The sequence below is a fragment of the Colobus angolensis genome, unplaced genomic scaffold (genome assembly GCF_000951035.1).
Source record: "Colobus angolensis palliatus isolate OR3802 unplaced genomic scaffold, Cang.pa_1.0 Scaffold3, whole genome shotgun sequence".
Classification (NCBI taxonomy): Eukaryota; Metazoa; Chordata; class Mammalia; order Primates; family Cercopithecidae; genus Colobus; species Colobus angolensis.
The window spans coordinates 12,289,518-12,298,592 of NW_012116265.1; the positions used below are offsets into that span (position 1 = coordinate 12,289,518).

Consider the following 9,075-nt stretch of genomic DNA (forward strand, 5'->3'; position numbering starts at 1 on the left):
GGTTTCACCATGTTGGCCAGGCTGGTCTCAAACTTCTGACCTCAGGTGCTCCGCCTGCCTTGGCCTCCCAAAGTCCTGGGATTACAGGTATGAGCCATCATGCCCGACCTAGATGACTTCTTAAAGCTTTCCTTTCTTGACTGCCATCGGGCTATTTAATCTTTGCCGAAATTATCAAAAGCACTATTTAATCTGAGTGACTTGCATAACCTCCTACAAATGAAGCCATTCAGTGATTTATTAGTAGATAAATAACACTGGACTCTCATTTGGCCCTCTTAACATGTTCAGTGTATTAATAGGAAAGCACTTTGGAGCTAAGGATGTCAAACGTCTATATAAATAAAATCTAATCCTATTACAAACTCTGTCAGACTTGCAGGCAGTTGGTCCTTCTCCATTTGCAATCTAACCTGGAAAGGTCAAATGACTTGTTGAAAGTCATGCAGAAATCTCTTGGTGCTTCTGTAATAACTGACCCTGCTTCTTCCCCTGACATTTGGCGGTGTCTAGCTTAAGTCACTTCACAGATCTCCATAAGGTTGGTGACACTAAGAATGACACTAAGATGACACTAGGGCCTCCGTCATCTATATAGCATTTCTCTTACTCATATTATACCCCATGGGGGCTCTCAGCTGTGACCCCAAAGGGTCCTTGTTAATTTTAAGCTTGGGGTGAGATCATTATATCCTTCTCAGTCAGGCTTCTCCCTGGCTTTCATTGAAAGAAGGTACCATTTTAGTGCTATGTGTCCATGCAAACACAGCATCTGAATGAAAGGGCATTCTGAAGCATTTTCCAGGCCAAATGCCGAGAAGTATAGTGGGACCGTCAGTGGCTTTCTATCTACCTGAACTTTGAAGGTAGACACTAGACCCTTGCCAGCTTGATAGTCCCACCATTGGCTGCCCTTTGAAGTTAGCTAACTGGTTTAAAAAAACCAAATGGGATACTTTAAATGAAAACGGACTTTATTTCACTGTTTGCCTTAGAAACGGAAAACATTTGTCTGAAGTTTTTCTTGGTTTTTGTTTCCGTTTTCTTTTGAAGCAGAGTATCATTGTGTCACCCAGGCTGGAGTGCAGTGTCAGGATCTCAGCTCACTGCAGCCTCCGCCTCCCGGGTTCAAGTGATTCTCACGTCTCCTTCCCGAGTAGCTGGGACTACAGGCATGTGTCACCATGCCTGGCTAATTTTTGTATTTTCAGTAGAGATGGGGTTTCGCCATGTTGGCCAGGCTGGTCTCAAACTTCTGGCCTCAAGCAGCCCACCTGCCTCAGCCTCCTAAAGTGCTGGGATTATAGACGTGAGCCACCATGCTTGGCCCATTTGTCTTAAGCTTTTAAAAGATAATGCCATAGTTAAGTGGATAAGGCTGGGGTGATCCATATTTGGTAGATGTTGTTTAAATGTTGTCTATCATGTGAACTCAGAGCTGTCAAAAATATACTTTGTGTTTTTCCCCATCCTTGCCAAACATAAAATACTCATTTTTTTCTAAATCGTTCCATGTCCCTACATTTCCCTCCACTTCAGACTTTGAACAGTTGAAGGGTGGAAAACTTATCATTGCCGAAATTATCAAAAACACTATCAATAGCTATCATGCATTGAGTTTTACGTCCTCTGCTGAGTGGTTATACCATGTTATCTTACTTAATTTGCACCTCTGCGCTGTAAGGTCAGGAGGAGTAGCATCTCATCTAAGGAGTGAGACAAAGGCTGGAGCTAAGTACTTTATCAAAGGTTGTAATGGAGCTGGGCTTTAAACCTGCCTCTCTTAATCTCTGAGATCTAAAAGCTATGCCCTGAGTCACTGTGGTATCTGGAAGCAAAAGGAAATGTGCTCTAAAGAGTTAACAGGGGCTATCTGTGCACTCTGGCCACACCCTGGGAGATGCCTGGTGGGAGGAAAACTGCTTTTGTTTTTGCAGGGCCAGTTCACAGTATCAGCAGGGCAGTCGAAACACGCTTTTCTCTCTCTCTCTTTTTTTTTTTTTCCCTAACTCATCCTTATTATTTTTGTTACGATCTCTAAAACGGTGGTGAGTTAGGGAGTGAGGATCTATGTGAGTAAATCCAGCATGTTTCTCAGTCACCACCCATCAACCTAATTGGCATAGGCGGAGCTGTGCTGTCTGCAACACAGCAAGCTCCTCCAGCTGTGCCATCCATCACACTCAGGCACCCTGGAGTGCACGTGCTCTGCTTCCGGTTGATTTTAAGTTCCGATCCCTGAGCAGGCCTTGAGGAGGCAGTCCCAAGGAGTCAGAGTTGTTTGCTGTTGCATATCAGACTCTGATCTGGGTGACTTGGCTAGTCACAGCACAGTGCTCCTGGGCCCAGGGACTGTGGTCTGTCTGTGATTTGGTTGCCATTTTCCTATGAAGAGGGTAGAGAATATGCACCCAGTCAGGTCAGGCACTTTGCAGAGGTGGGTCCTGGCTATAAGAAAGCCAGAAAAGAGTGCAGATTCATTTATACACGTATGTTTCTACTCATAGGAAAACAACTCACGAGGCAAAAAAGTACATCTCATGGATGGAGCAGGGCGAAGTGGTTACAAGTACAGACTCTGGGGCCAGACTGCCTGGGTTTGAATTGTGCAGTTTCAGGTAAGTTATTTAGTCTCCCTGAGCCTCAGTTTCCTTATCTCTATAAAGGGAACCTACTTCATAGGGTTATGAGGATTATATAATAATTTTATTAAATGAGCGGTAAAGCACTTTGACGTCAGTGTCTGAGAGATGAGAAGTATTACGTAAGTGTTCATAAAATAACACATAAAAATAAAGCGGTAGGTGACCATCATGGTATGTAGGTTACACAGTGCCATGTTAGATGAAGCTTACCTGACTACCTCAGTTAAGGTACTCATGGTCAGTTATGCTCAAATGAAATCTTATGGAGTGTCCTAGGGAAACTAGCCATTTTAAAGAATCATGTGAGAAATATGTTTGTAAACTGCCTTTTTGTAAAATGAACACGAGAGAAGCTGTGTCAGAGGAAGAGAGAAGTCAAGGTTGGATGACTCGATGTTTCGGGCAAGGGAGCCTGGAGAGGTAGAGTGCCATCATCTTGGATGGGAGGGGTTTCTGCTGCAGTAGTTTCAGGGGAGGGAGAGTCGCTGGTCAAATCTGGATGTGTTAAGTGTGAGCATCTTGTTAGACGTTGAGGTGAAGATGCTCGGTGGGCACTAGGAGAAGTCAGGTGAGAAGTCAAGGCTGGCAGCATCTGTGTGGGGATCCCTAGCTCGTAGATGGAATCTAAAGCTGTGAAGGAATGAAGGTATTTAACAGCTGGAGAAGGGGTCCCGGGATTGAATCAGGGGGCATTCTAGCTTTATTGGGAAAGTCAAGCTGGCTCGAGTTTTCTAGTTTGTGCTTTTCTTCACTTTGCCAGTGTAGAATGAGGTATGGACCCATTGGCTTTTTCTTGGGGTGGTTTTATCATTGAGCTCTTTAATGCCATGGTTAAGTGCCTGAGTTAAGACTAGGGTCAAATACCATTTGACCTCTTACTACCTTTGGGCCTTTGGGCAAGTTACTTATTCTCTGAGACTCGGTTTCTTTGCCTGTGAGATGAGAACTAGTGGTTAAAAATGCCCATCTCATGGGTGTAAGGGCTCAGTAAGTGCGACATTGATGCTATGAAGCTGTTCACCACTTTATCTCTTGAAAGATTCTCACCATTCATTACATTTGTTAAAAGTGAGGAGTGGTGACAGTTACACATGTTTGAAGCCCTTTGAATTTGCCCTAAGCTGAAATCCACATTTGAATTCAACTTACATTGCTACTGTTTTTCTTCTTTTAAAAAAATAAAAGAGGTCAGGGAGATAATATGGTAACTACACACGTATGTTAGTGACTTATGTTTTCTCTGTAATTGAAACATTACATCCAGTGATCAGATCTGGCCTCTGTATGTGGTAAGTGCTACAAGAATCACAGATGCTCAAGCATTCAGAGATATGAAAACTAAAACACAGAACAAAACAGATACCACTGGATGACAGTGTTTTAGTATTACGTATAATAACCTCACGTTTGCTCTTTGCCACCATGAGCCAGTTAAGAAGTTTCCCCTAAGATACTGACCAATCTTCCCTACCATTTTTTTTTTTTTTTTTTTTGATGGTGGAGTTTCATTCTGTTGCCCAGGCTGGGGTGCAGTGGTGCGATCTTGGCTCACTGCAACCTCTGCCTCCTAAGTTCAAGTCATTCTCCTGCTTAAGCCTCCCAAGTAGCTGGGATTACAGGCATGAGCCACCATGCCCGGCTAATTTTGTGTTGTTAGTGGAGATGGAGTTTCCCTTTGTTGGCGAGGCTAGTCTCAAACTCCTGACCTCAAGTGATCCACCCCCCTCCTCGACCTCCCAAAGTGGTGGGATTACAGGCGTGAGCCACCAAGCCCAGCCTTCTCTACTATTTTAAATCCAAGTTTTACACTTGGTTGGAAAATTCCTCTAATACATTTTATTTCACTCAGCAAATAATAATATTCTGAATCTGTTTCTAAAAAACTCTCACTCTCAAAGCTAAATAAGAACCCAGAGATGTGGAGAATCACATTCTGAAGCCTTGTCACTCCATCCTCTAATTAGTATGTCTGCTGTGTTTGCATTTATGGTTTATATGCTTTGAATTTGTAGCTTTTCTGTTTTGCAAGGGTTACTGTCAGTGAGACGGCTACCAAAAGACATACTGCTAGTAGTGGTGTCGGGACCAAATGTATGTAACAGTGTGGTGTGTTTCTAAATCCCTACAGTGGTTTTTGAGAAACCATCTCTAGATGGTTGTGGGTGACGTGAGGACTGAAAGAAAAAAAACTTTAGAAACAGCAAAGCAGAAACATTAATAGGAAGGAGCTTCCAGTGATTACATTTTTCTTTTGGTCTTTCAGGTTGAGGAAGTAAGGAGAGTAGGCATAAATGGTGGGAAATTTCCATCAACTTGAACAAAACAATAGAATACATAATTCTTAGCCACTGAGATGAGAGCCCAGGAAGTCACAAGGTCAAAGGATCCTGTCCCATTTGTCTGTGGTGACAGTCTCTCCTCCCCCTACAAGAAATGACTTACCCTTAAATAATAGAAGTGCCCCTGAGAAGTTGAAGAAATGCATTCTGATGGAATTTTTAAAAATCAGATACATTTTAGAAGTGATTATACTTTTCTGTATTTTCCAATTGATTTTTAGTGAGAGTATATTCTGTTTATAATAAAAACAGAAATTGAAAAAATGTATATTTTTTTGATATGGAGTCTTGCTGTGTCGCCCAGTCTGGAGTGCACTGGCATGATCTTGGCTCACTGCAACCTTGGCCTCCCGCATTCAAGCGATTCTCCTGCCTCAGCCTCCTGAGTAGCTGGGGTTACAGGCGCGCGCCACCTCTCCCAGCTAATTTTTGTATTTTTATTAGAGGTGGGGTTTCACCATGTTGGCCAGGCTGGTCTCGAACTCCTGACGTCAAGTGATCGCCTGCCTTGGCCTCCCAAAGTGCTGGGATTATAGGCGTGAGCCACCGCGCCCGATTAGGAAAAATAAATTTAAAAGAAGGAAATAAACTAGGAATGTGGGGATGAGTGAGTTGTCACATTGAAAGGTGCTCATTTGCTGACATTTTATAATGTGAGAATTCTTTTGTCCTGCAAGCTGTGGCATTTCATAGCATACCTGCTCTCCACATTTAGAACTTACTTTAAACGTAGGGGATGTCAGTAGGGCATTTCATATATCAAAACCTCAGACTCCACTCTACCAAAGCAGCCAGGCCTCACTCAACAGACATCGAGTCTCACACTGTGCCAAGCCCACCCAGTGTGTCCTGGTTCCTTGTGGCTGTCCCTGGCAGTTGGAGACACCCACACGCCCCTGCCTTCAGTCAGCAGACACAAACTTGGGATGCGTCTGTTTCTTGTTTGTGAGAGGCCTGGTTCACAAGGATAATATCACGATCAGCCTGGGGCCCCTGTGCAGCTGCCCCATGAGGCCACTGCAGCAGCCTGCGTTTTAGCGTTTGGCTGGGCTGTTTTGGTTTTATGCCCATGTATCGGTTTTGTTGGGGAAAGAGGGAGGGGAATGATTCTCAGAAAAGGGAAGGACATATCCTCCGCTTTGCTGAAAACGGAAATAAGGAATTATCAGTTCAGGGTCAGTAGAAGCCACAGGGCCTGGCTTCCTTCTGTTGGGCTCCTTTGGAATGATTTTGTGTTGTTTTGAAAGGCCCGAAAGCGACTTGAGCCAGATAAATTGTTCTAGGGTGACAGTTTTTAACAGGGAGTCCACAGATCCCTAGGACTTTGAGAAGTGTGTCTGTGAAGTGCCTTAAATTATAATTAATGTTGCATGTACTTGTATTTTTCCAGAGATGAGAGTCTCTGGCTTAAATTATAACTCGGAGATTCAGAGAGCTATAATTTTTTGTTTAAAGGCTAAGAACCAGTTTCAAGGAGAGGCCTTCAAGTCTGAGTTGTACATCTTGGTCTTGGCCCTAACTTGAGAACTCTTCCTGATTGGTGACTCGTGTATGTAGTGATAATATCAGGAAAAGTGTGCAAAGCACCTTAGGTATACCTATAGAAGGTCATGTTGCAGAAAGATGAAGAAGGTTTCACTTTTTCAAGTGCTGGCAAGCTAGAAATCTAGAAATCTTTTTGTTTTTGAGACCATCTTGCCCTGTTTCCCAGGCTGGAGTGCGGTGGCACCATCTTGTCTCACTGCAACCTCTGCCTCCAGGGTTCAAGCGATTCTCCTACCTCTGCTTCCTGAGTAGCTGGGATTACAGGCGCGCACCACCACACCCAGCTAATTTTTTGTATCTTTAGTAGAGACAGGGTTTCACCAGGTTGGCCAGGCTGGTCTTGAACTCCTGACCTCGTGATCCGCCCGCCTCAGCCTCCCAAAGTGCTGGGATTACAGGCTTAGCCACCGTGCCTGGCCTGGAAATCTAGAAATCTTAGGGGGACTCACAGAAACCCATGCACTTACTGAAGCCCCTGCTGCAGAAAGATGAAGGTTTCACTTCTTCAAATGCTGGAAAACTGGGAATCCAGAAATCTGTGACCCCTGCAGTTCTGTCCTAATGCCTCCTATTCTCTCCTTTCTCAAGCCCACTCAGAGCTCCCTTAATATTCTGTATTATTATAGTATTGACTCGTTGAAATGAACACAAATAATCTCTTTTACCTGGTGTCTTAGCGTGTTTGTGTTGCTGTTAAGGAACACCCAAGACTGGGTAATTTATAAAGCAAAAAGGTTTATTTGGCTCGTAGTTCTGCAGGCTGTACAAGAAGCATGGGACCAACATCTGCTTCTGGTGAGGGCTTCAGGTTGGTTCCACTCAGGATGGAAGGTGAAGGGGACCCAGGTGTGCAGAGATCACATAGTGAGACAGCAGAAACGAGAAAAAAGAGGAGGTGCCAGGCTCGGTTCAACTTTAGTTCTATGGGAACTGGGTGAGAACTCACTCACTCCTGTGAGAATGGCACCAGGCCGTTCACAGCGATCTGGCCCCACAATCGAAACCCCTCCCACCAGGGCCCACCACCAACATTGGGGATCAGCCTTCAACAGGAGACTTGGAAGGGCCAAACAAAGCATGTCCAAATCATAGCACCTGGTCTGCTGAGTTCTGAAATCATCCAGGCCCTCATGGTAGTGACAGGATAACACATTTATAAGGAACTTCCTCCAAGTGACTGTTTACCCTGTGCCCAACACAAATGACCTTCCCCCGGTTTCCAACCTTGGTTCTTGTTTTTCCTCTTATTATTCTCTCTGAGTGACCCAGTCCAAATCCCCAGCTTCCAGTGGCCTCTCAGTCTGTGTTTTTAGCACTCATCTCTCCTCTGAGCTCTAAATCTGCCTATTTAACAGGTCCTAAAGACAACATGTCCATGTGGTTGTCCCACGGGCCCATCAAATCGCTGGGCCTAACACTAAACTCATCACCTCCCTTCTACCTCCCAATCGTTCTTTCTCCTGAACTCCTTATCTTGGCGAATGGTACAGAAATTGATTCAGTTTTCCAAAGGTTTTTTTCATCCACCTACCACATCATTACCTCCACAATCTCAATGAGTCCAAAAAAGATTCTCTCCCCATATCTTAATGACATTATGTCCTAAATGGCTATAAAAACACCTTTCCTCTCTATCCCCCATCTTGCGATGTCTAATCACTCTAATTACTAGCTGGTCCTCTCACTCTCCAGTTGATCTCCCTCATTGCTTCCAGAATAACCTTTTTCTAAAAAACAAATTGGGTCATGTTATTTCCCTGCTTAAATTGTTTAATCGATCTCCATTGCCTTTATGACAAAACCCAGCCTTCTTGGCATGCCTACTGGGGACCTGTCTGACCTGACTCCTAGCTCTCCAGCCTCCTCTCTCACTCTTCTCCTTCTGGCTCATTGCTTCATTGAAGTAAATCACCTATAGTTCAGAAAACATATCTTTCCATTCATCTTCTGAACTCAGTATGGGCATACTACCTTTTTAATGCAGCTGTTTTGAGTGGAGGCCTTGAAAACACTATTACACTTCACATTCCAAGTTGGGTAACAAAAAGACATCTTCACAGCATGTCAGTGCTTCATTCCATCCCTGCCCCCTAACCTATTTCTAACATTAATGTTGAATCTCAGGCCATCCTTGAACATGAACCTCATTTCTGAATCTCTCATCCTCCCTTCACATCATGCCTTATTCATCTCTCCAGATCCCACCCTGTCTGTAACACACTGCAGGGGTTGGGGTCGGTGATGGGTGATGTTCGGGTATGAGGTTAGGGAGGGGGCAGGTCTGGGGATGGACGTAGGAATCAGGGAGGTTGCATACACCCTTTGTTAGCAGACAGTAGTTTTGCATGTGAACATGACTGGTTAAGCATGGCTAAGTGCAATGGTACCCTCTGATTGACCAGCTTGTATTGTCATGCTTTGTTCTTATAGATGCCATCCTGCCAGCTTGGAATGTCCATTTTCTCCACCAGTGACCCCTGCCTCACAGAACTAATTTCTATTCATCTTTTTTTTTTTTTTTTTTTTTTGAGACGGAGTCTCGCCCT

General features: G+C 44.2%; 1 protein-coding gene across 1 annotated transcript in view; it reads left to right on the forward strand.

The window, feature by feature from the left end:
* The window catches only part of STON2 (stonin 2), a 177,211-nt gene that overhangs the window by 6,506 nt on the left and 161,630 nt on the right, over positions 1-9,075 (forward strand). The window contains exon 2 of the mRNA XM_011949465.1: positions 2,508-2,618. The gene's annotated coding sequence lies outside the window, so the exon portion shown is untranslated. The remainder of the gene's footprint in view (positions 1-2,507; positions 2,619-9,075) is intronic.